At 33.9% G+C, this 27,354-nt stretch overlaps 1 long non-coding RNA gene across 2 annotated transcripts in view; it reads left to right on the top strand.

Annotated features, from left to right (window-relative positions):
* LOC139482707 (uncharacterized) overlaps positions 1–27,354 on the top strand; it is an 88,004-nt gene that overhangs the window by 42,620 nt on the left and 18,030 nt on the right. Inside the window, exon 1 of one of the 2 annotated variants that reach the window (XR_011654924.1) lies at positions 26,710–26,787. The exons of the other annotated variant lie outside the window; for it this stretch is intronic. This is a non-coding gene — a long non-coding RNA (uncharacterized lncRNA). Of the gene's footprint in view, positions 1–26,709; positions 26,788–27,354 lie in introns of those variants that run through there. 2 annotated transcript variants of the gene reach the window in all.

The raw sequence follows: 27,354 nt of genomic DNA, 5'->3' as shown, positions 1-27,354 counted from the left end.
CTAACAGATTAAACAAGTCCATGTTGTATACAAATGATATTTTACCAAGGCATATTTATGTTGGAAGTGTTTTTCTTTTATTTACGCTCCCTCTCCCTAACAGATTAAACAAGTCCACGTTGTATACAAATGATATTTTACCAAGGCAGATTTATATTGGAAGTGTTTTCTTTTATTTACGCTCCCTTTCCCTAACAGATTAAACAAGTCCATGTTGTATACAAATGATATTTTACCAAGGCATATTTATGTTGGAAGTGTTTTCTTTTATTTACGCCCCCTCTCCCTAACAGATTAAACAAGTCCATGTTGTATACAAATGATATTTTACCAAGGCATATTTATGTTGGAAGTGTTTTCTTTTATTTACTCCCCCTCTCTCCCTAACAGATTAAACAAGTCCATGTTGTATACAAATGATATTTTACCAAGGCATATTTATGTTGGAAGTGTTTTCTTTTATTTACTCCCCCTCTCTCCCTAACAGATTAAACAAGTCCACGTTGTATACAAATGATATGTTACCAAGACATATTTATGTTGGAAGTGTTTTCTTTTATTTACTCCCCCTCTCCCTAACAGATTAAACAAGTCCATGTTGTATACAAATGATATTTTACCAAGGCATATTTATGTTGGAAGTGTTTTCTTTTATTTACGCCCCCTCTCCCTAACAGATTAAACAAGTCCATGTTGTATACAAATGATATTTTACCAATGCATATTTATGTTGGAAGTGTTTTCTTTTATTTACGCCTCCTCTCTTCCTAACAGATTAAACAAGTCCATGTTGTATACAAATGATATGTTACCAATGCATATTTATGTTGGAAGTGCTTTCTTTTATTTACTCCCCCTCTCTCCCTAACAGATTAAACAAGTCCATGTTGTATACAAATGATATTTTACCAAGACATATTTATGTTGGAAGTGTTTTCTTTTATTTACGCCCCCTCTCCCTAACAGATTAAACAAGTCCATGTTGTATACAAATGATATTTTACCAAGACATATTTATGTTGGAAGTGTTTTCTTTTATTTACGCCCCCTCTCCCTAACAGATTAAACAAGTCCATGTTGTATACAAATGATATTTTACCAAGACATATTTATGTTGGAAGTGCTTTCTTTTATTTACACCCCCTCTCCCTAACAGATTAAACAAGTCCATGTTGTATACAAATGATATTTTACCAAGGCATATTTATGTTGGAAGTGTTTTCTTTTAGTTACGCCCCCTCTCCCTAACAGATTAAACAAGTCCATGTTGTATACAAATGATATTTTACCAAGACATATTTATGTTGGAAGTGTTTTCTTTTATTTACGCCCCCTCTCCCTAACAGATTAAACAAGTCCATGTTGTATACAAATGATATTTTACCAAGGCATATTTATGTTGGAAGTGTTTTCTTTTATTTACGCTCCCTCTCCCTAACAGATTAAACAAGTCCATGTTGTATACAAATGATATTTTACCAAGGCAGATTTATGTTGGAAGTGTTTTCTTTTATTTACGCTCCCTCTCCCTAACAGATTAAACAAGTCCATGTTGTATACAAATGATATTTTACCAAGGCAGATTTATGTTGGAAGTGTTTTCTTTTATTTACGCTCCCTCTCCCTAACAGATTAAACAAGTCCATGTTGTATACAAATGATATTTTACCAAGGCAGATTTATGTTGGAAGTGTTTTCTTTTATTTGCGCTCCCTCTCCCTAACAGATTAAACAAGTCCATGTTGTATACAAATGATATTTTACCAAGGCATATTTATGTTGGAAGTGTTTTCTTTTCTTTACGCTCCCTCTCCCTAACAGATTAAACAAGTCCATGTTGTATGCAAATGATATTTTACCAAGGCATATTTACTTCCATAAATCAAGATTCCATTCACAAATAAAATCGCAAGGATTGTTTGACTTGAAGTAATCACCGGGTAAAATGTTCAGGCAGTAAGAAAAACAGTGGCTAGTTCTTGAATGTGAGTCTTTGTTTATGAACCGCTGTTTCGTCATACTCTTCTTATCACAAAACCTTAGAGATCGCACAAGCATAGTATTTTTATTGAGGATATGTTTTATGCGCACAAAGCTGGTTTCTGTATTCAAATCGGCCGTGACTTAATACTCAAAGATATAAGACATGTGAGATTGATAGAATTATAAGGATGTTATATGTTTCATTCTCAATTTTATTGAATGAATCAAACAACCCCAGATAACCTATTCGTTGGGATAAACACACTTTTAATAATAAGTTATTTGAAAAATGCGTTAATTGGTTGGTCTACCCAGCAATTTGAAGCTCAATTGCAACATTTCCAATGACTATTCGTTGGGTGAATGATGATTATGAAAGGTTTAAACGATCTACTTCTTCTCCATTGCGACGGAAGTTTGTGATTTCTTCAGTAACATGTAAAACACTCACATTTCACCGGAAATTTTTTAGTCAAATTAGTCAATTCTGAGGAGAAGAGTTTTTTTAAAAGATTACTAAGATTTACGAAAAATTGTTAAAAATTGACTATAAAGGACAATAACTTATAAAGGGGTCAACTGACCATTTCGGTCATGCTGACTTATTTGTAGATCTTACTTTGCTGAACATTATTGCTGTTTACAGTTTATCTCTATTTATACTGCACTCGTTCTATTTGAGCAGTCAAAATGCGTTGACTGTATATTTCTATGTCATATACAGTCACTGACCCGATATCACTTTTCCTCATGAATATTTAAATAGAAAATGCCGAAATAATATTTAATTATGCATACGACCTCTTCAACCTGTTCTTGTTTCCAATGAATACAACGACGCGTGGATCGACTAAACCTTGTTTCTTTTGCAATTATTGGGAAAACATATTTTATTTGTTAATATTTTTTGTTTGCAACCTATAAATTATTATGTTTCGTGCTTATGGTTGCTATTTAAGTCCAGACTCAAACGATTTCGTTCACCATCGAGTGTGAGTTTCAACAGGTAAATATGTACATTTCATTGTGTTGTATATTTCTCCGCGAGCATGATATGAGGCCTTTTTAAAGGGGATTTTCCCCAATATTTAAATCCAATAAATAACCTTAACGCATTAAACAACCATTGAAAAGGTTGTTTTAGATTGCAGTATAAAGACAATAATAGTGCATTGACTTGACATATCAACGATATAAGGATTCGGCCCGAAACGGGGAAATAGCTCGGCACAGCCTCGCATTTCCCCGTTTCTAAGCCTCATCCTTATATCGTTGGTATGTCAAGTCAATGCACTATTATTGTCTATCTATAGTAATATTCAAGATAATAACCAAAAACAGTAAAATTTCATTAAAATTACCAATTTAGGGGCAGCCACCCAACAACGGGTTGTCCAATTCATCTGAAAATTTTCAGGGCAGATAGATCTTGACCTGATTCACAATTTTACCCCTCTAATATTTGCTCTAAATGCTTTGGTTATTGAGTTATAAATAAGCCAAAAACGGCATTTTACCCCTATGTTCTATTTTTAGCCATGGAGGCCATCTTGGTTGGTTGGCCGGGTCACGGGACACATTTTTTAAACTAGATACCGCAATGATGATTGTTTCCAAGTTTGGTTTAATTTGGCCCAGTAGTTTCAGAGAAGAAGATTTTTGTTAAAGTTAACGACGACGGACTTACAGATTACAGATTGTACAATCAGTTATAGAGGATCTCTTACGCGATTATCGGCTATCAGATGTTTCCAGATTTGCTACGTATCAGGTACGGCTGGTACGTAACTCAACTGTTAAGTGTTGTGTTGGAGGTATCATTTGATGCAGGAGATTATTTTATCCATCATAATAAGATTAAAGGAATCGAATTGCATATCAGCACAAACTTTCTTAACTTTTTATTTGATAACGATTTCACCGTTTCTAGAACACTTTGTTTGTTATTCTATATGAGAGTATTTAGTTTAGTGCACAAGTGCATTTATCAAACAGACCTCGTTTCTCGTTTTTTATATAGATTAGACCGTTGGTTTGCCTGTTTGAATTGCTAAATGCGGCGTTGACACAGTGTCAGTTATGGCTCCCGTTTGAGATCAGACAGCGCTAAGACACGAAAAGTGAATAAGTCGGAATACTATCCTGAATGATCTGGAATGTCCTTTCATTGTCTGAACGAGTCGAATACGTTCGTAACAAATTCCTATGGATTGGGAATAGTCCGGAGAGGTCGACCAAGGACTCCGACAGTTAGAGGCGTCTCGTAAAGCTGGGGTCACACATTAACGATTTTTACTGCCGTCCTTGATAGGACCATTCCCGATTTAAATTTGTCAAAAGTCTGATCAAGATCCTATGAATCGTGGCTGGAAATTCAAACTTCAATTAAAATTTGTAAAAACATTTATTGAATCACGAAAACAATCAGATATTTCTCAGGAAGCGTCCAAATTTAGCCGTTTCCAACCGAATTAGTCCCGATCAACTCGTTTTCAATCCGATTCTTATCCGATTTGTATCTTTCGCAAGATACAAAACGACCGAACCTGTCCCGACAGCGTGCCGATTTTAACGAATGAGATCAGACAGAGATCAGACAGTGAACCGATGCTGACGGAAGATACCCGTTAGAAAATTGTCGCCAAATTAGGTATGATCAGGAACAGTCGGAACGCAATCCTATCACAGTCTGCTGTAACGCATTGCAAACGGGTTTGTCAGGACTCTGTCGTATTGTTATCTGTAATTGTCGGGACTTTGACGTGTATATCATTGCCGAATTTCGTACCAATAACGGGACTATTCCGAAACGGTTTCGACAAAGACTGTTCGCATTCGGCAAGATCTGTTTAAAATCTGGACTCAATCGGCCAAAAAACAGCAATGATGAATTTCTCATGATCATGCTCGTTCCAAAGAACAACGTCCAGAAAACACAGAACATTTTTACGATTTTAATCCGATACATCAGAATCTGTCACGACATAGTCACGATTGCATTCCGACTAGACACAATCGGTACAGCAGATTTTGCGTGGGTTGCGTTCCGGTAGTACAATGTACCTGATCATCCCGAATATGACGATTTTTTTTTAGGACGGAACTTTCACATGAAACGATTTACTAACGGATAATTTCCGTCAGCATCGGTTTACTGTCTGGTCACTGTCTGATCTTTGTCGGGTCATATTCGGCGGACTCGGGACGCTGTCGGGACATATTCGGTCGTTTTTTGCCATGTGAAAGATACAAATTAAATTAGAATCGGATTGAGAACGGGATAATCGGGACAAATTTGGCTGGAAACAATATCTAATTTTTGTCGTGATTAAATACATATTTTCAAAAAGTCTTGATTAAATTTTTAATTTACAATCGCGATTCACCGGATCTTGATCAGACTTTTGACATATTTTAATCGGAAATGGTCCTATCAAGAACGGCAGTAAAAATCGTGAATGAGTGACACCGGCTTTTACTCTAGTCATATTGGGTCTTTGATAGCTTGCTGTTCGGTGTGAGTCAAGGTTCCGTGTTGAAGGTCGTTCTTTGACCTATAATATACTATATAATTATACTTACACGAACTGAGTTGACACGACCTTTAGATTCTTTATATAGATTCGTGTTTCTGTTTGTTTAAGGTATTGTTTTTGATTTGTGTATATATAGAACAAAAATAGTTTTATCATGTATAAGCAGAATTTGGAATAATTTGCAACTATAAAATAGTATATAAATGTGCTTCAAAGTTCAGTTTGTGTTTGCCATAAAAATTTCAGGCGACATACATCTATATATATATATTACAACCGTTCGTGCAACAGTTACTTGCAACGGTTTCTTGAACAAATATTCAAGCACACACACTTTTGTTTGCTTTAACAAAAGAAAAATATCCAAGTGAAACCCAATTCGCACTATGGTTGCAGTGGCGGATCCAGGACCCCCCCTTTTTTTTGACGATCAATGCATTTGAATAGGGACATATAGTTGGAACCCCACTTTTATCCTGGGTTAAGACCCCCCTTTTTTATAAATGGCTGGATCCGCCCCTGGGTTGGTACAGTAGCAAATCAGGAAACCTCTATCCAGAGAAATCAATTCACGAGTTAAACCTGGCAGACCAAAGAGAACGTCTTTGCGAAAACAGTCCAAGTATAAGGATTACTGCGTGTGTTCGGATAGAGACTGATATGTCGGTCGTCATCGGAAAGAGTCCAAGTATAAGGATTGTTGCGTGTGTTCGGATAGAGAATGATTTGTCGGTCGTCATCGGAAAAAGAGCGAGTGCATAAATTGTTATAAAGGCTTACACAAAGATTGCTTGAATAATCACGAGCGTATTGAATAATATATGTATCATACCATATTTACATTTAGATATATATTATGGTCAATGGGTTTGTTTTCTCTTAACAAATTTAATAACAAAATAAACAATTTGCAGGCTGGCTGAAAATACAATGTACCAAAGGATAATCAATCTCCTATAATTTAAAACAAACTGACAACGCCATAGCGACAAATAAAAAATAAAAAAAAACAATAAAAAGGCAAACAATAAGTCTACACAAACTACCTGAAAACTGAAGACTGAACAAAACCCTACTAAAGCTGAAAAAACATCACAAAGGACAGCAGATACTGCGCCACATGTGCCCAACTTTGCTTTTATTTCTCATAAAATATATATCAGTTGATCAGTTTAACCAGACATAATTAAAAAGTTATTGCACAGGTTTTTCAGATCCGTGTCATGGCTTCAAGCCCTTGCCGGGTCAAACCAATAACTTGAAAACTGGTATTAGCTTTTCCGCTAAACACGTGATATTGTATAAGAAGTAAAAATATAGACTGATCAGCCAGAAGTCAGAATAATCAGTTCGGGTAGAGGAATTGTGTTCCTGATGTCTGTTTGACTGTTTGCCTTGTGAACTAGAACGTAAAATAAACCGACCCAGCGGATCGATCTTTAAATCTTCTCGTCCTAAATATGCATGTATCCTTCTACTTTAGAAATAAATCGTTCCTGTTTATTGTTAAAAGAAAACAATTTCTGAAATCAGTTAAAAAATATGCCCCCGGAAATGCAAACGTAACTGCCAAATAATGATGTCCACAACTTCCAACAAGCGGCAAACACATGCCTTAGTCTTGATTGGGTAAAGGACATAAACGAAAACCAGTAATGAAAGCTAACTAAAATTAATTAAACTCAAGTTTAACTCAAGTTTGAGAACAACATATGTATAAGAGACACACAGCATAACTTGATTTATCATAATGATATGTTATCTTATACGGATAAACTATTCGTCAAATGCGTATTTAGTAAGAAAACTATGATTTACCCGCACCTTTTTAAAAAAAATACAATATTTTAAGAATTTGGCGCGCTTTGAGCATTTCAATGAAGCACCGACAATGGAACTTTGCGACATAGTACATTTCATATCATCAGAGTATAAAAAAACACTGTTCCAAAATCGGCCCCATGTAACTGAACGTCGTATGAAAAAATGACCCAAAAGTATTACATGACTGTATAGAATTAAATTCATACAGGCGAGTTTAAACCGATACTCTTTAATTCTAGATGTCTAGTAGTGTATTTGTTGTGTTGTTGGTTTACGTATTTATTTTTATATATACCCTACGTATCCTTGAGTTATACTATCGACCGCTGTATGTCAGAGATGTATACCCTACGCATCTTTAAGTCATACTATCGATAGCTGTACGTCAGATATGTATACACTACGTATCCCTTTAGTCATACTATCGATAGCTGTACGTCAGAGATGTATACACTACGTATTCCTTTAGTCATACTATCGATAGCTGTACGTCAGAGATGTATACGATGCATATCCCTTTAATTATACATGTACTATCTACAGCTGTACGTCAGAGATGTATACCCTACGTATCCTTGAGTTATACTATCGACCGCTGTACGTCAGAGATGTATACCCTACGCATCTTTAAGTCATACTATCGATAGCTATACGTCAGAGATGTATACACTACGTATCCCTTTAGTCATACTATCGATAGCTGTACGTCAGAGATGTATACCATACGTATCCCTTTAATTATACATGTACTATCTACAGCTGTACGTCAGAGATGTATACCCTACGTATCCTTGAGTTATACTATCGACCGCTGTACGTCAGAGATGTTCACCCTACGCATCTTTAAGTCATACTATCGATAGCTGTACGTCAGATATATATACACTACGTATCCCTTTAGTCACACTATCGATAGCTGTACGTCAGAAAGGTATATACTACGTATCCTTGAGTTATACTATCGACCGCTGTACGTCAGAGATGTATACCCTACGCATCTTTTTAGTCATACTATCGACCGCTGTACGTCAGATATGTATACCCTACGATTTTTTTAAGTCATGCTATCGATAGCTGTACGTCAGATATGTATACACTACGTATCCCTGTAGTCATACTATCGATAGCTGTACGTCAGAGATGTATACACTACGTATCCCTTTAGTCATACTATCGATAGCTGTACGTCAGAGATGTATACACTACGTGTCCCTTTAGTTATACTATCGATAGCTGTACGTCAGAGATGTATACCCTACGTATCCCTTTAGTTATACTATCGATAGCTGTACGTCAGAGATGTATACCATACGTATCCCTTTACTTATACTATCGATAGCTGTACGTCAGAGATGTATACACTACGTGTCCCTTTAGTCATACTATCGATAGCTGTACGTCAGAGATGTATACACTACGTATCCCTTTAGTCATACTATCGAAAGCTGTACGTCAGAGATGTATACACTACGTGTCCTTTTATTAGTTATACTAACGATAGCTGTACGTCAGAGATGTATACCATACGTATCCCTTTAATTATACATGTACTATCTACAGCTGTACGTCAGAGATGTATACCCTACGTATCCCTTTAGTTATACTATCGACAGCTGTACGTCAGAGATGTATACCAGACGTACGGTGACCTATAGTTGTTAATGTCTCTGTCATTGTGGTGTTTTGTGGATAGTTGTCTCATTGGCAATCATACCACATTTTCTTTTTTATAGTATCCCTTTATTTTTTACTATCGATAGCTGTACGTCAGATATGTATACCATACGTATCCCTTTAGTTATACTATCGATAGCTGTACCTCATATATATATATCCTACGTATTCCTTTAGTCATACTATCGAAAGCTGTACGTCAGAGATGTATACACTACGTATCTCTTTAGTCATACTCTCGATAGCTGTACTTCAGAGATGTATACACTACGTATCCTTTAGTCATACTGTCGATAGCTGTACGCCCGAGATGTATACACTACCTATCCATTTAATTAACTATTGATAGCTGTACGTCAGAGATGTACAATGTATACACTACGTATCCCTTTAGTCATACTATCGATAGCTGTACGTCAGATATGAATACACTACGTATCCCTTTAGTCATACTATCGACAGCTGTACGCCAGAGATGTATACCCTACGTATCCCTTTTGTCATACTCTTGATACCTGTAAGCCAGAGATGTATACACTACGTATCCCTTTAGTCATACTATCGATAGCTGTACGTCAGATATGAATACACTACGTATCCATTTAATTAACTATCGACAGCTGTACGCCAGAGATGTATACCCTACGTATCCCTTTTGTCATACTCTTGATACCTGTATGCCAGAAATGTATACACTACGTATCCCTTTAGTCATACTATCGATAGCTGTACGTCAGATATGAATACACTACGTATCCATTTAATTAACTATCGACAGCTGTACGCCAGAGATGTATACCCTACGTATCCCTTTTGTCATACTCTTGATACCTGTAAGCCAGAGATGTAAACACTACGTATCCTTTTGGTCACACTATCAATAGCTACATACGAAATGTATACTATTTTCATACTATCGACAGCAGTATGTCATAGTAGATTGAATACAGCTACGTCGTACATAATTCAGGACAAAATAACTATAAAGCACCAACCATCCATCGTGTGTTGTTTGGTTGATTTACCAAGAACTGCTTATTTGTCTTATGACAATTATACCTTATCTCCTTATTTTTATACCAAGTACTGTTTATCTGTCTTATTGACAATCATACCTTATCTCCTTATTTTTATACTAAGTACTGTGTATCTGTCTTATTGACAATCATACCTTATCTCCTTATTTTTATACTAAGTACTGTTTATCTGTCTCATTGACAATCATACACCACATCTCCTCATTTTTATACTAAGTACTGTTTATCTGTCTCATTGACAATCATACCACATCTCCCAATTTTTAAAACAAAAATTGTTCAAATAGCCTCTCCCGCCGGGTTCGGGGATCTGAACATCTCTTCTTTTAATTTCAATATTGACTTACCATTGAACTTTTACTACAAAAGGAAGTTTGTATTTTAAAAGTAACCGATGACTTACCATTGAACTTTTACTACAAAAGGAAGTTTGTATTTTATAAGTAACCGATTGACTAACCATTGAACTTTTACTATAAAAGGAAGTTTGTATTTTATAAGTAACCGATGACTTACCATTGAACTTTTACTACAAAAGGAAGTTTGTATTTAATAAGTAACCGAGGACTTACCATTGAACTTTTACTACAAAAGGAAGTTTGTATTTTATAAGTAACCGATTGACTTACCATTGAATTTTTACTACAAAAGGAAGTTTGTATTTTTTTAACTTGAAGTAACCGATTGATGTCAATATTGACTTACCATTGAACTTTTACTGCAAAAGGAAGTAAATGTATTTTATAAGTAGCCAATGACTTACCATTGAACTTTTACTACAAAAGAAAGTTTGTATTTTATAAGTAACCGATGACTTACCATTGAACTTTTACTGCAAAAGGAAGTAAATGTATTTTATAAGTAACCGATGACTTACCATTGAACTTTTACAACAAAAGGAAGTTTGTATTTTATAAGTAACCGATTGACTTACCATTGAACTTTTACTATAAAAGGAAGTTTGTATTTTATAAGTAACCGATGACTTACCATTGAACTTTTACTACAAAAGGAAGTTTGTATTTTATAAGTAACCGATGACTTACCATTGAACTTTTACTATAAAAGGAAGTTTGTATTTTATAAGTAACCGATGACTTACCATTGAACTTTTACTACAAAAGGAAGTTTGTATTTTATAAGTAACCGATGACTAACCATTGAACCTTTACTACAAAAGGAAGTTTGTATTTTATAAGTAACCGATTGACTTACCATTGAACTTTTACTATAAAAGGAAGTTTGTATTTTATAAGTAACCGATTGACTTACCATTTAACTTTTACTACAAAAGGAAGTTTGTATTTTATAAGTAACCGATTGACTTACCATTGAATTTTTACTACAAAAGGAAGTTTGTATTTTATAAGTAACCGATTGACTTACCATTTAACTTTTACTATAAAAGGAAGTTTGTATTTTATAAGTAACCGATTGACTTACCATTGAACTTTTACTACAAAAGGAAGTTTGTATTTTATAAGTAACCGATTGACTTACCATTGAACTTTTACTACAAAAGGAAGTTTGTATTTTATAAGTAACCGATGACTTACCCTTGAACTTTTACTATAAAAGGAAGTTTGTATTTTATAAGTAACCGATTGACTTACCATTTAACTTTTACTACAAAAGGAAGTTTGTATTTTATAAGTAACCGATTGACTTACCATTGAATTTTTACTACAAAAGGAAGTTTGTATTTTATAAGTAACCGATTGACTTACCATTTAACTTTTACTACAAAAGGAAGTTTGTATTTTATAAGTAACCGATTGACTAACCATTGAACTTTTACTACAAAAGGAAGTTTGTATTTTATAAGTAACCGATTGACTTACCATTGAATTTTTACTACAAAAGGAAGTTTGTATTTTATAAGTAACCGATTGACTTACCATTTAACTTTTACTACAAAAGGAAGTTTGTATTTTATAAGTAACCGATTGACTTACCATTTAACTTTTACTACAAAAGGAAGTTTGTATTTTATAAGTAACCGATTGACTAACCATTGAACTTTTACTACAAAAGGAAGTTTGTATTTTATAAGTAACCGATTGACTTACCATTGAACTTTTACTACAAAAGGAAGTTTGTATTTTATAAGTAACCGATTGACTTACCATTGAACTTTTACTACAAAAGGAAGTTTGTATTTTATAAGTAACCGAGGACTTACCATTGAACTTTTACTATAAAAGGAAGTTTGTATTTTATAAGTAACCGATGACTTACCATTGAACTTTTACTACAAAAGGAAGTTTGTATTTTATAAGTAACCGATTGACTTACCATTGAACTTTTACTACAAAAGGAAGTTTGTATTGTATAAGTAACCGATGACTTACCATTGAACTTTTACTACAAAAGGAAGTTTGTATTTTATAAGTAACCGATTGACTTACCATTGAACTTTTACTATAAAAGGAAGTTTGTATTTTATAAGTAACCGATTGACTTACCATTGAACTTTTACTACAAAAGGAAGTTTGTAGTTTATAAGTAACCGATGACTTACCATTGAACTTTTACTACAAAAGGAAGTTTGTATTTTATAGGTAACCGAGGACTTACCATTGAACTTTTACTATAAAAGGAAGTTTGTATTTTATAAGTAACCGATTGACTAACCATTGAACTTTTACTACAAAAGGAAGTTTGTATTTTATAAGTAACCGATTGACTTACCATTGAACTTTTACTACAAAAGGAAGTTTGTATTTTATAAGTAACCGATTGACTTACCATTGAACTTTTACTACAAAAGGAAGTTTGTATTTTATAAGTAACCGATTGACTTACCATTGAACTTTTACTACAAAAGGAAGTTTGTATTTTATAAGTAACCGATTGACTAACCATTGAACTTTTACTACAAAAGGAAGTTTGTATTTTATAAGTAACCGATGACTTACCATTGAACTTTTACTATAAAAGGAAGTTTGTATTTTATAAGTAACCGATTGACTTACCATTGAACTTTTACTATAAAAGGAAGTTTGTATTTTATAAGTAACCGATTGACTTACCATTGAACTTTTACTACAAAAGGAAGTTTGTATTTTATAAGTAACCGATGACTTACCATTGAACTTTTACTACAAAAGGAAGTTTGTATTTTATAAGTAACCGATGACTTACCATTTAACTTTTACTATAAAAGGAAGTTTGTATTTTATAAGTAACCGATTGACTTACCATTGAACTTTTACTATAAAAGGAAGTTTGTATTTTACAAGTAACCGATTGACTTACCATTGAACTTTTACTACAAAAGGAAGTTTGTATTTTATAAGTAACCGATGACTTACCATTGAACTTTTACTATAAAAGGAAGTTTGTATTTTATAAGTAACCGATTGACTTACCATTTAACTTTTACTACAAAAGGAAGTTTGTATTTTATAAGTAACCGATTGACTAACCATTGAACTTTTACTACAAAAGGAAGTTTGTATTTTATAAGTAACCGATGACTTACCATTGAACTTTTACTACAAAAGGAAGTTTGTATTTTATAAGTAACCGATTGACTAACCATTGAACTTTTACTACAAAAGGAAGTTTGTATTTTATAAGTAACCGATTGACTTACCATTTAACTTTTACTACAAAAGGAAGTTTGTATTTTATAAGTAACCGATTGACTTACCATTGAACTTTTTCTACAAAAGGAAGTTTGTATTTTATAAGTAACCGATGACTTACCATTGAACTTTTTCTATAAAAGGAAGTTTGTATTTTATAAGTAATCGATGACTTACCATTGAACTTTTTCTATAAAAGGAAGTTTGTATTTTATAAGTAACCGATGACTTACCATTGAACTTTTACTACAAAAGGAAGTTTGTATTTTATAAGTAACCGATGACTTACCATTGAACTTTTTCTATAAAAGGAAGTTTGTATTTTATAAGTAACCGATGACTTACCATTGAACTTTTTCTATAAAAGGAAGTTTGTATTTTATAAGTAACCGATGACTTACCATTTAACTTTTACTACAAAAGGAAGTTTGTATTTTATAAGTAACCGATGACTTACCATTGAACTTTTTCTATAAAAGGAAGTTTGTATTTTATAAGTAACCGATGACTTACCATTGAACTTTTTCTATAAAAGGAAGTTTGTATTTTATAAGTAACCGATGACTTACCATTTAACTTTTACTACAAAAGGAAGTTTGTATTTTATAAGTAACCGATGACTTACCATTGAACTTTTTCTATAAAAGGAAGTTTGTATTTTATAAGTAACCGATGACTTACCATTGAACTTTTACTACAAAAGGAAGTTTGTATTTTATAAGTAACCGATGACTTACCATTTAACTTTTACTACAAAAGGAAGTTTGTATTTTATAAGTAACCGATTGACTTACCATTGAACTTTTACTATAAAAGGAAGTTTGTATTTTATAAGTAACCGATGACTGACCATTTAACTTTTACTACAAAAAGGAAGTTTGTATTTTATAAGTAACCGATGACTTACCATTTAACTTTTACTACAAAAGGAAGTTTGTATTTTATAAGTAACCGATGACTTACCATTGAACTTTTTCTACAAAAGGACGTTTGTATTTTATAAGTAACCGATTGACTTACCATTGAACTTTTACTACAAAAGGAAGTTTGTATTTTATAAGTAACCGATGACTTACCATTGAACTTTTTCTACAAAAGGACGTTTGTATTTTATAAGTAACCGATGACTTACCATTGAACTTTTACTACAAAAGGAAGTTTGTATTTTATAAGTAACCGATGACTTACCATTGAACTTTTACTACAAAAGGAAGTTTGTATTTTATAAGTAACCAATGACTTACCATTGAACCTTTACTACAAAAGGAAGTTTGTATTTTATAAGTAACCGATTACTTACCATTGAACTTTTACTACAAAATGAAGTTTGTATTTTATAAGAAACCGATCCTAATCAAGTTACTCCCCTTTTCTTATGAACCAATTTATGGAAAATAAGTTATTTACATCTTAGAAACGAGGAGATGCGTATTTTATATAAATTGGCCTTTTTCATTGTTTCGGACGAAATATTTTGGCCTTTACGAATGCCTACTTCAGAATTTGTTTTCTATCCCGTTGTAGTACTATCAAGTAGTTATTTTATAAAGCAGAGTCTATAACCCTTAGCCATAAAGAACGGCCGTAACAATGAGTTGGAAATTTGGTATCCCCCAATGAATCTGGGTTTTTTCATTGTTTAGGACGAAAATTGTCGGTCTTTGAGAATGCTTGCTCAAGAAATTCGATCCTATCCCATTTTAGTACCATCCAAAAACTATTCATTAAAGCAGAGTTTATAATCCCTTGCCACAAAGAACTACTTAGACAATGCATTGGAAAGTGGGTACCCCCAATGCGTATTTTATAGAATTTGGCTTTGTTCAATGTTTCAGACGAAATGTTTCGGCCTTTAAGAATGCTTAATCAAGAAGTTATTTGCAATCCCATTGAAGTACTATCAAATAACTGTTTTGAAAAGCAGAGTCTATAATTCCTAGCCATAAAGAACGGTCGAGACCATGAGTTGAAAAGTGGGTCACCCAAATGCGTATTTTATAGAATATGGCATTGTTCAATGCTTCGGACGAAACTTTACGGCCTTTGAATATGCTGACCCCGAAATTCTATTAATTACTATCCCGTTATAATACTATTCAATAGCTTATTGTCAAAGCAGATTCTTTAATGCCTAGCCACAGAGAACGGCCGAGATAATAGGTTTGAAAGTGGGTATCCCAAATGCGTATTTTATAGAATTTGGCCTTTTTCGAGGTTTCGGGAAAACAATTTCGGCCTTGGAGAATGTCCATCCCAGAAATTCGATACTATCCCGTGTAGTACTATCCAAAAGCTATTTATTTAAGCAGAGTATATAATACCTAGCCATGAAGAACTGCCAAGACAATGGGTAAATTATAATGTTACTTTCAAAACCGTAATTGTGAGTTAGAAATCTATGAATCAAAGTCAGAATGTTTTTAAATCTTTCCTTTTTTATATAACACTTTTTTCGAACGAAAAAAAAGACAAAAACCAAGATTTTGAAAAAAATAAAAATTGTCGCTCAAGTAGTTTTCCAAACCAAATTGCAGAATGACAAATTGTTCGATAGCTTTTTATAAAGAGAATTGCTGGATAGCTTGACACTGGAATCGAGAGGCTGACAAATGTCTTCATCTGAAAAAAGAGAAACAAATGTGATGTGGTCACAGTCTGTCCCAAAATCCTTTCTAACTACTAGTCCATAGACCAATATTCCGGCATTGTGCTTATGACTGTGTAAACAATATTTTGCAAATACTTACTAATCTGAATAAGAGTCTGGGGCATCGGACTAGTAGCTTAGTCAACTTAGCTGGGGTAAAACATATTGTGTGACAACTCAACCCTCCCCTGTGTTCTCTAGACAATGAAGAATAAATAAACACACAGTAATAGTAGGTTTTAAAGAAGTGCATGCTGTGGGAGTTTCAATTTTTTATATTCCACCTAAGATAGTAGAGGGGCACTATGTTTTCTGGTCTGGGCGTCCGTTCATTTGTCCTTCTGTTCGTTTGTCCGTCTGTCTGTCCCGCTTCAGGTTTAAATTATTGGTTAATGTAGTTTTTGATGAAGTTGAAGTCCAATCAACTTTTAACTTAGTACACATGTTCTCTGTGATCTTTCTAATTGTAATGCCAAATTAGAGTTTTTACCCCAATTTCAATGTCATCTATTTTAAATATATTTTATGATATAATAAAACTATAAGAAAAACAAGTCTTGGGACAATTTTTTCTAGGAAAACAAGTGCCAGACATAATTTACTAGCTATGGACTTATTTTCCTAGGAACATTTGTCCTAGGACTTATATTCCTAGTAAAATCATGGACATGAACTTGTAATTTTTATTTGTGAACAAATATTTAACATACAATCACCATTATTCTTATTTTTTTTTCGAAAAAAAACATTGTTTGATTCTAAATCTAAACATGATTGTTCAAGGAGGAAAATTGAAAAAAAAGTTTCTTTATGAAGTTGTGGATTTCAAAAATTAAGTCTTGCAATAATATTTTTCTATACAGGACAAAACATGTGTTTCGAGAATCCCTCCCTCAACTAAAAATTAACTGTCCATGCCTTTAACACAATGGCAGAATTCTACCAAATGCGGAGTAAGACTGTGGCTAATTTGGCTAATTTAACTCAGTACAAATATACATTTACAGGTTACATACCAACACAGTGATGGAGAATTAGATTCTTGGGTTATAAAATAGCAGAAAGTAACATATTTCTTTGACAGCGTAAAGTTGTATATTTATGTGACAGCGTAAAGTTGTATATTTATGTGACAGCGTAAAGTAAAATATTTCTGTGTCAGCATAAAGTAACATATTTCTGTGTTAGCATAAAGTTACATAATTTTGTGACAGCGTAAAGTATAAAATTGAGAATGGAAATGGGGGATATGCCAAAGAGACAACAACCCGACCTAAAAGCAGATAACAGCCGAAGGCCACCACGTACAGCATAAAGTAAAATATTTTTGTGACAGCGTAAAGTTACATATTTCTGTGACAGCGTAAAGTTACATATTTCTGTGACAGGGTAAAGTTACATATTTCTGTGACAGCGTAACGTTACATATTTCTGTGACAGAGTAAAGTTACATATTTCTGTGTTAGCGTAACGTTACATATTTCTGTGACAGCATAGACGGCGTGCACAAAGCTGAGTCCACAAACGTAACGTCTTCAAATTACTAAAACCATTTACGACGTCGGCATTTCCGCCCAGAAAACAAGCGCGTAACAAAAACACTGGACACTTAGTTCATCACATAACTTTAAATATTTACGTTCAACATATTTCTTTTTTCTTTTGAACAAAAAAGTGCAGCAAATGCACATTCTGGAAATATAAATAAATATATGCTAAGAGCAGTGCAATGGAAATGATTAGCGACTATGTCGGAAACACTTTTCAGAAAATAGCGTTAAAACGTCATTTCCTTAGATTATAACATAATAGCTGGACATTAAAAAAAATTCAGGTGTTCAGTCGAGACTATCGAATCATTCATATTTTGCAGATTATCTAAAACCTCTGGTTATGCACATTTTGAATACCAAGTCATTTTGAAATAAAAAGATTGCAATTACACATTTTTTCTTGCCGATTCTTCCATTTCGATTATTAGTCCTTCCAAATTACTACTTCTTACACATAACGAAGATAATTCCAAACTTATCTACCATGATCGTTTTTGAATTTTTTTGCGATGAATTTCGTGTGATGTCCGAGTCCGAATCCCAACAATTCTGTAATACGAAAATGCAGGAAAATATGTTGAATTTGTATAAGTTTTAGGTCAAAAACTCTAATTTATGCTTATTTAATGTTACAAGTTACACCGTATTTTTGCCGTTTTCTGTATGTCTGTTTCATGCTTTATAGATTAAATTTTAATTTATTTTACTATTAATGTGGATTTTAATGGCATGCATTTATTATTTTATCATAAAAAAATTCTAATTCTTATTTTTATTCAAAAATATTTTAAACACGGTTGTATGGAACTATTTAAAAAGCGCATTTTACAGTTGCCGTCAACTTTGTGCACGCCGTCTTAAAGTTACATATTTCTGTGACAGAGTAAAGTTACATATTTTTGTGACAGCGTAAAGTTACATATTTCTGTAACAGCGTAAAGTTACATATTTCTGTGACAGCGTAAAACTACATATTTATGTGACAGCAGAAAGTTACATATTTCTGTGACAGTGTAAAGTTACATATTTCTGTGACAGCGTAAAGTTACATATTTCTGTGACAGCGTAAAGTTACATATTTCTGTGACAGCGTAAAGTTACATATTTCTGTGACAGCGTAAAACTACATATTTATGTGACAGCAGAAAGTTACATATTTCTGTGACAGTGTAAAGTTACATATTTCCGTGACAGTGTTAAGTTACATATTTCCGAGACAGCGTAAAATTACATATTTATGTTACAGCAGAAAGTTACATATTTCTGTGACAGTGTAAAGTTACATATTTCCGAGACAGTGTTAAGTTACATATTTCTGTGACAGCGTAAAATTACACATTTCTGTGACAGCGTAAAGTTACATATTTCTAAGACAGCGGACAATTACATATTTCTGAGACAGCGGAAAGTTACATATTTCCGTGACAGTGTTAAGATACATATTTCTGTGACAGCGTAAAATTACACATTTCTGTGACAGCGTAATGTTACATAAATTATTCATGTGACAGCGTAATGTTACATATTTCTGTGACAGGGTAAAGTTACATATTTCTGTGACAGGGTAAGTTTTTTGTGACATTGTTTTTTACTGTGTTAAACACCTTAGAATTGACTTTCCTGTGCTGAAGCCTGGTCAAGTAACTGTGATGTTTTTGATTTGTTTATCTGTGTCATTATATGAGGGTGTTGATTGGGATCCCGGTTCATTTCTGTATTCTTTAATATTTTCGCTCTTTATTCTTTATCTTTTAAAAATAATGGCTATTCTGCAACTACTTCTGGATTCTGGACATTTTTCTTTTCTGTAATCATTATATTTTTACCCAATTTATCCATTTGAATGCCTTGAAAAAAATTGCTCGGTGACCCCCATTTTTCTTTTAATAAATCTTTTACATGTATACTGATATGCCAACTGTAAAAGTCTTATAAAACTTTAATTACTTTTTAACAGAACTTTAACTTGTCAATGATAAAGCTATGAAAAGTCAAGAGAGAATATTTTCCTGCCAAAATGTCAATGGCTAATATCACGAAAACAAGCAAGGTGACCTATATATACTTGTTTTGCTCTTTGGATTCCTTTATTAACCCCCTATCTATATAAACTAGTGTTTTGAAAAGTTAATTACTTTGAAACTGAGAAGCGAGCTCCATTAACGAAGCTTTTACTAGGGGATAACTTCTTAGCAAACAGAGGATTTGACATATCAGAAAGTGTTAAGACTTTTGTGTTCGGAAGTGTAAATCCTGCATTTACCAAAGGAACAGGTCAATTATATTTTTCTTGAAATAAAGCCAACAAGAAAAGTACACATGACTGTGTTCGCATAAAAGTTGAAATTGTGCAAAACAAATATACTATTCTACAAAAAACATAGCCAATTGACATCTGAAACTACATGTGTCACTGATGTGACGAAGATAAATGTGACTTTCTGTAATTACATATGTCACTGATGTGACGAAGGAAAATGTGACTTTCTGTAATTACATATGTCACTGATTGGTCAGTTGTTCAACGACTCCCCCCCCTCTTCTTCTTCTATTCAACTTTCTTCTCTTCTTCCGCTTCAGAAAACCATAAAAAAAAACTGATGTTTACTTTCCGGCGCATGTCTGGTAAATGTTTCCAAATTTATAATTTATTAAGTATTAGTAATTTTGTTTTGTTTTCCATAATAAATAATTTTGTTATGTTATATATTTGTTATATATAATACAAATTTTTACAATTTTTCTTCGTTTTTAGATTTTTCTTTGTTTTTATTTAATTTTTCTAATATATTTTTTCTATATAAAGGTTTCTATAGTGGTGTTTTTAGTTATGTCGGAGGTAATTTGTTCCAGTCTTTGGTGGTTTGAAGCTTGATGCAGTCGTTTTGAGATTTAATTTGTCTGTAAATTATACTGTCATCTGCGAAGAGTCTGATGTTGATATTTTGGATGTATTCTGGAAGGTCATTTAGGTAAATAAGGAAAAGTATAGGTCCTAGCACTGTACCCTGTGGGACACCCGATATGACTGGTATTTTTGAAGATGACAAAGTCATGTTTTCTAAAAGTACTGTTCGAGTTCTGTTTGAAAGTAAGGATTCGACCCAGTTTATGATTTGTTCTGATATGCCAAAGTATTTCATTTTGTAAATTAATCTTTTGTGTGGTACCCAGTTGTCAAAAGTTTTAGCAAAATCCATGATTATGAGATCTGTTTGTATGTTCTTGTCATTTTTTGTGATAATTCATGAATCAGAAAGATAACTTGGGACTCACATGATCGTTTTGCCCTAAATCCATGTTGTAATTCATAAAGTGTGTTATTGATTTCTAGATGTTGCATCATGCTGCTTGCAAGAATATGTTCAAGTAAATTGCAAGCTGTGCATGTTAAGGATATAGGTCTGTAGTTACCTGGGTTATGTTTATCCCCTTTTTTTAATACAGTTTTGACGTTTGCGTGGTTCCAGTCAGATGGTACTTTGCCTGTTTCTAATGATCCCCCCATACCAGACCCTCAGTCATGGAGGTGACAAAGGAAAAGATCCTCCTGTTGGGGAAATCACTGTAGCAATCAGTCAATATCCATTGGCGAATTTATGTGAATCAATGGTTCCATTTGACTTATTTTTTTATAATAATTAATAATATAGTAATTAATAATAATAATTTATATATATATAGACATTTATATATAAAGCATTGACATTTTGTCAAAATCATTTTAAGACAACTCGGATTAGTCTTAAGACAAATCACACCTGTTTAAAAGACGAATCGGAACAATGAAACGGTGGGCCGGGTCGTACGCCCCCCTTTCCCCCCTGAATCAATCACTCAGAAGTGTTCTTAACCCTTATACTGCCAACGGACCGAGCAGGGCTGATTGACGTTACCTCTAACTGCCAATTGCTGGTCGGGCCGATTGACGTTTCTCTTAAAGGGCCGATTTAGGTGTTCTTTAACTGCCAAAGGGCCGATCGTTGGTTAATGTTAATATATTAAGCATTGATTGATTTCAGCTACGAGAGCATAAGGTAACGACGTTTTGTCAATGATGTTTTATTCTCTTTTCATCTTTCATTATTTCGTGACGTCACTTTAGCAATTTATTTGACACGTAAATCTGTGTAGTGGCTTCAATATATCTATCATATATATTTTTTTATCATGTAGCACGTAAACCGAGCTGTTGATTTTTATTTTTTAAAAGGGAGTCTGTTATCGGAAATGCTTCACATTTTGTGATTTTGGTAATTTTTACAACTAACTGTACGATATGTGAAGTATCATCTTATTTTTGTATAGTGATGATTTCAATAAGGTAAATTAAGTTGACCGTAGATAGATTTGGCTTTTATCTTTTATCTTTGAGTCATATCTTTTTAAATATTTGGTTTTGAGCATTTCCGATGAAGGTTAATCCAGAAAAACGCTGCGGAAGCGTATAGGTGATCAAGTGTTAATTAAAATAGGCATAATCATGAATTATGATTTAAAAGAACACAATTCTGCAAGTTACGCAGTATTGGAAATGACATTTAAGGAAGTTCGCTGCTCAGTTTCAAAATAAATAGCTTTCCATAACACTAGTTTATATTGATAGGGGATAAATTGAGGAATCAAAAAAGCAAAAAAAAAAAATATATATATAGGGAGCAATGTGCTTGTTTTCGAGATATTAGCCATTGGAGCCATTGACCAGTTAAAGCTCTCAAAAACTATATACAAAAAAAAAAGATTTTATAAGACTTTTACAAATGGCTTGTTATTATACATGTAATAGATTTATAAAGTGAAAAATGGGGGTCCATTGGCCACTTTTAAGGCATTTAAATTAAATGGATAAAACCAGAGGATTCTGAAAATCTGACAAAAATTCCAAAACTTGACAAGTAAACATCCTTAATCATACATTCTTGATTTAAATCATTTCTTTGGTACAACGTATCCACCACCGATGGTATAACAGCCAAATCAAAGTCATGAATACCGGTTGACTGTCAACGAATTCAATTCCTTAGGGGATGACCATTTGATATTCTAAACAAAGAGAATGGGGCCGTAGGATTTTGGAATAAAATATTCCGGCCTTGTAAATAATTTTGGAAAAGACGGGAAGAAGATGAATGTTTTGTCCAACAAAATACAGGACAATGCAGAAAATAAATGTGAATGACAATAATTTGTACTAGTAGCAAAAAATGATCACGAATATTTATTCCGGAGCCCCACCTCCTCCCACAGAAGATCAAATGGTTGCCCATAGGCATAGTATCATGTGACAACATACGCTTGGTTAGGAACTCTACAATGGCCAGTCAGGCAGAGACCCAGTCTGGTATCATGTGACAACATGCGCTTGGTTAGGAACTCTACAATGGCCAGTCGGGCGGAGACCCAGTCTGGTATCATGTGACAACATGCGTTTGGTTAGGAACTCTACAATGGCCAGTCAGGCAGAGACCCAGTCTGGTATCATGTGACAACATGCGTTTGGTTAGGAACTCTACAATGGCCAGTCAGGCAGAGACCCAGTCTGGTATCATGTGACAACATGCCCTTGGTTAGGAACTCTACAATGGCCAGTCAGGCAGAGACCCAGTCTGGTATCATGTGACAACATGCGTTTGGTTAGGAACTCTACAAAATCCAGTCAGGCAGAGACCCAGTCTGGTATCATGTGACAACATGCCCTTGGTTAGAAACTCTACAATGGCCAGTCAGGCAGAGACCCAGTCTGGTATCATGTGACAACATGCGTTTGGTTAGGAACTCTACAAAATCCAGTCAGGCAGAGACCCAGTCTGGTATCATGTGACAACATGCGTTTGGTTAGGAACTCTACAAAGGCCAGTCAGGCAGAGACCTAGTCTGGTATCATGTGACAACATGCGCTTGGTTAGGAACTCTACAATGGCCAGTCAGGCGTAGACACAGTCTGGTATCATGTGACAACATGCGTTTGGTTAGGAACTCTACAATGGCCAGTCAGGCGTAGACCCAGTCTGGTTGAAACAGTTTATATATGATATGAAATCGTATCGATTTGTATATGTCTACGACTATTCGAGAATCGTCTCGAGACAAGAACGGAGGATGATGTAAAATATGTAAAACGGAATAATAGAACAAAGTCGTAGATGTATTGATAGTCCACGGAGAACAAGAATACATGTACATAGTAATATCATGCCAATTAGATAACATCTATATACGACCATATAGTAAGATGTTCACCGGTAATTTGATCCCTCCATAGTATGTTCATAAATTTATAAGACACACTGTCAAGGTATATTTGTTCCGCCTAACAGAAGCTCCAATGGAAACTTTATTATAAACATTGTCATAATATCTATTCCTGTGGGAACAAATATTCTATACCATTTGTTCCGTTAGGAACATATACTGTAATATTTATTCCTGCGGAAATTATATTATGAAGCTAAATTACCAAAATTGAGCTACATGTATATGCTGAGCCTACATTTCCCACTCAAGTTAAATATTTTTGCTGGCTTACAAGTAACTTGGCATACAATATTCTTAATGTGATAAGACAAAAGCAATCTCTATGAATGTCTGCTTTTTGTTAAAGATCTTGAAGACATCTTTAATATATTGACTGTGTGTCTATAACGCCATCTCTTTACTAGTAAGACTTTTATCATTCACACAGACTAAACGGTTTGTTTCCTTTCAAATCTGCAGTACTAATGATAATAGTTTAGAAATTACCAAAAAGTCAAGTTCCTGATAAAAGGTATAGTGATGTGGTATGATTGCTAATGAGACAACAATCCAAGTTCAAATGAAGTGGATGTAAGCAATTGTAGATAACTGTTGGACCTTCAACAATGAGAAAACTGCATACCAGTTAGGCCAAGTCTGCTACAAAAACCATGGCATGAGAAAACTGCATACCAGTTAGGCCAAGTCTGCTACAAAAACCATGGCATGAGAAAACTGCATACCAGTTAGGCCAAATCTGCTTCAAAACCCATGGCATGAGAAAACTGCATACCAGTTAGGCCAAGTCTGCTTCAAAAACCATGGCATGAGAAACTAACATCTAAATCTTTAGAAGAAAAAAAAATCACGAAAAACAAATATGACAGACATGCATGAACCAAAGAAAATCACTGAGCTTTCAGACTCCTGACTTGGGATAGGCACACAAAGATTGTGGCGGGTTAAACATGTTTATGGACGCTCAACTCTCCCCTAGTATTTTTCGCTGTTGTATGAGTTATAATACTACTATACAAATAGATAAAAAGCGTAACCCAAAAATGTAAACATACACGACAGTCCCTCACTTCACTCATTCAAGATAGCTACGGACCGTTTACACTAGATTGTCTTCGTCGTCGTTGTTGTTTTCTTTCGATGCCATAATTCTCAACAATTTCTTGCATAAATTGCAGACTAGTTTTAAACGGCTGTGACCGAAGTTTCTTCTCATAGACCTCACTTTCATGATCAACGAAACGGCAAAACAGTTTGTACACAGTTGCTTAAACTTGAATCGGAATGGTATTCATAAAACAAAACAAATGAAAGTTGGCGAAATCCAGGGCCTAAAAACATGAAATCCCGAGCTCCCGAATTTAAGGAAATTTTAATCCCGACATCGCGAAATTCGAAAAAAGAATTCCCAAATCCCGAAAGGATCAATCCCGAGCTCCCGAATTTAAGGAAATTTTAATCCCGACATTAGTCCCGATAAAGGTCCGACCCCCCCCCCCCCCCTTTTCCAAAAAAGAAATTTCTCCCCGTAAAAGTTTATTCATTTATCAGTCCATTACAGGATTTTAACAAATCAAATATTTTCATTTAATTTCTGCACAAGTTTCATAACAAAAAATGGAGGTTTATAAATTTATCATGTAAATTAACTCGACATCATAGATACCAGGATGGAAATTTATTCTTGCGCTATATGCGTTTTCCTCCAAAAAAGTTTCATTAACTTTGACCACGGTTTTACAAATAATTTATATGTACCAAATTTTAACCTCAGAATGTAACTTCTTTAAGAAATTCCTTTTAAAAATCCATAAATTACGGGAAAATTCATCATATATAATTTCGTCATGATGCGCTGGATACTCGTTTGACCATACACAGTTTTTGTCCAGCTATCGTAAAATCATACGACGGTTTGACAAAGTTATTAATATATAAAAAAAAACTACACAGTTATAATTAAAAAGATCATAATGCAAACCACATTTCGAATCATATGCCTCGTTCACACGAACGTTTAATTCGAATTGAATTCGCTAATCGCGTTCACACACTCTTCTTTTTTAATTCGAATTGGCTAGTTCGAATTATCCAATTCGCATTAGAAATATGCTTTTGTTAATACGAATTAAAAGTTAACGTCGTTTTGACAGTTTAGCGAATTTGACGCGCATTGCAATTCGAATTAGAATTGACATTAGGACGTCAAACGTTTCGAATGCAAATTAAACTAATTCGAATTAGGAATAAGGAATTGCTAAAAGGAAAGCGAGTATAGAAATCAAGGTAGATTTAGACTTTGACAGAAAATGAACAAATATATAAATATGACACCAATTTTGTCATTTTTATTCGAAATTATTAGCAATTGAAGAAAGACTTAGAAGGTTGATGTATTGTTAACCAATTCTTTTAATAATATCTAGATGAAAATATTTTGTTTTACAAAATTCAAGTGTACGCCCGGGCGTTTTGACGTAAACGTAGCTACGCGCATGGTGGTACTCCAGATAGTTGATGAAAGAATAAAGAAGAAGGTCCGAGTATTCTTGGTCCGACTTGTCCTAATCCCGTTTTTCAGCGTCTCGTTTTGACAAAAACTTCCTGCTCTTCTCGTAATTTAGACTGTAATCGACAAACTGCAAGCAATTCTATTTAACCAAGAAGACGTCATTTCAATGGCTTTAAAGGGTAATTTCTGTTATATCTGACTCAGGTGAAGAAATGACACATTCATTTTAGGTCATTTTAAAAATATTTTTTACAGTTTGAAGAGGGTGGTAAAGGGGGGGTGCTTGCACGAAAAAAACGTGAAATAAGACATAATTTCACGTTGAACGTGAAATAATTTCTGTAATGAACGTTGCACGAAAAATAAATACTTTTATTTGAACCTTTTGTAACTGAGTCACTGTCTTCTTGTATATATTAACTCTTTGTTTTACTTGATATTCCCGATTTAGTATACACATTTAGGATATAATTGATTTAGGCTTTTAAAAAAGTATTTCTTGACGATCCCTGCCATGTGTTTGAATTTTATTTGACAAATACCGAGCACGCAAAATAAGACTTTGAAAATCACAACGCACGTAAAATTAAATAAGCAGAACACGTTGAACGAGGCACCCGTCTTGCACGACTGAACGTCAAATAAAAAAGTAAAAACACATTGAACGTGAAATAAAAAACGGCGATCACGTTGCACGAAAATAACCCTTTACCACCCTCTTTGAACACAGCAACATGTCGATGCAA

This window comes from Mytilus edulis, chromosome 7 (assembly GCF_963676685.1).
Source record: "Mytilus edulis chromosome 7, xbMytEdul2.2, whole genome shotgun sequence".
NCBI classification, from domain to species: Eukaryota; Metazoa; Mollusca; class Bivalvia; order Mytilida; family Mytilidae; genus Mytilus; species Mytilus edulis.
This window is presented reverse-complemented; position numbering and strand designations above follow the sequence as displayed.